Below are 902 nucleotides of genomic sequence, written 5' to 3'. Positions count from 1 at the left end.
GTTTTTTGTTTTTTTTTTGGTTTGGTTTATACATGCACTGGGTACAGTCAGAAGCCGGGAGGGCGAGAGAATTCACCAGAGCCAGAGCAGGGAGCAGAGCAGGCAGACTGACGAAATACACTGCTGAGGGGAGCAGCGGGCGGCAGGAGAGGTCTGCGCGCCATGTGGGACCCTCCTCTGGTGGCCGGGGAGCAGCCGGGGATCGAACCGGCGCCACAGAGGCCGCGGGCAGCTTCGCAACCCAGCGCTCAACCGCTGCGCCACCTGGGAGGCCCTCAAGTTTTATTATTATATATATATATATTTTAATTTTTTTACATCATTGTTCATTTTTAAACATTTGCTTCTCCCCACCCCCTCAAGTGTAGTCCCCACAAAGTTTCCTTCCCCAATGCACCCGTGCACCATCACCTCAGTCCCCTGTGGAAGAGCAAATGATTTTGAGCCTTAGTTTCTCTCTGTAAAAACATCAAGAATTGAGTAAAAATGCCCAGTTCTTAGTAGGTTTTCGGGAGTTGTTTTTCATAATCTTCAGGACCACAAAGGACAGATTGAACTTAAACACTTCAAGTGACACTGCCGTCTGGATATGACAGGAAGACGGGTTGGGGCCGGTGGTAACCTAGCAACAGCGCTGGTTCCTCCTTCTGATTTTGACTTTCAAAGTGCAGAATTGGCCCACGTGCTCAGCGCAACGGCTTCACACACGTTGCCAGCCCGCAAGGGTCGGTCCTGCCCCGCCCCCGGCGCTGGCCCCGCCTCTGCCCCGCCCCCGGCGCTGGCCCCGCCCCGCGTGCGCGCTCCCGGCGCTGGCGATGACGCGGCGCCGGCTGGGCCCGGCGGCGCTGCGGCTCTGGGGAAGGAGCGGAGCCTCCCGGAAGTCCGGCCGCTGGGCCCCCGCC

The sequence above is a fragment of the Talpa occidentalis genome, unplaced genomic scaffold, assembly GCF_014898055.3.
Source record: "Talpa occidentalis isolate TD23 unplaced genomic scaffold, MPIMG_talOcc4v2.1 talOcc4.8, whole genome shotgun sequence".
NCBI classification, from domain to species: Eukaryota; Metazoa; Chordata; class Mammalia; order Eulipotyphla; family Talpidae; genus Talpa; species Talpa occidentalis.
The sequence above is the reverse complement of the archived record's forward strand: the minus strand, read 5'-3'. Positions refer to the sequence as shown.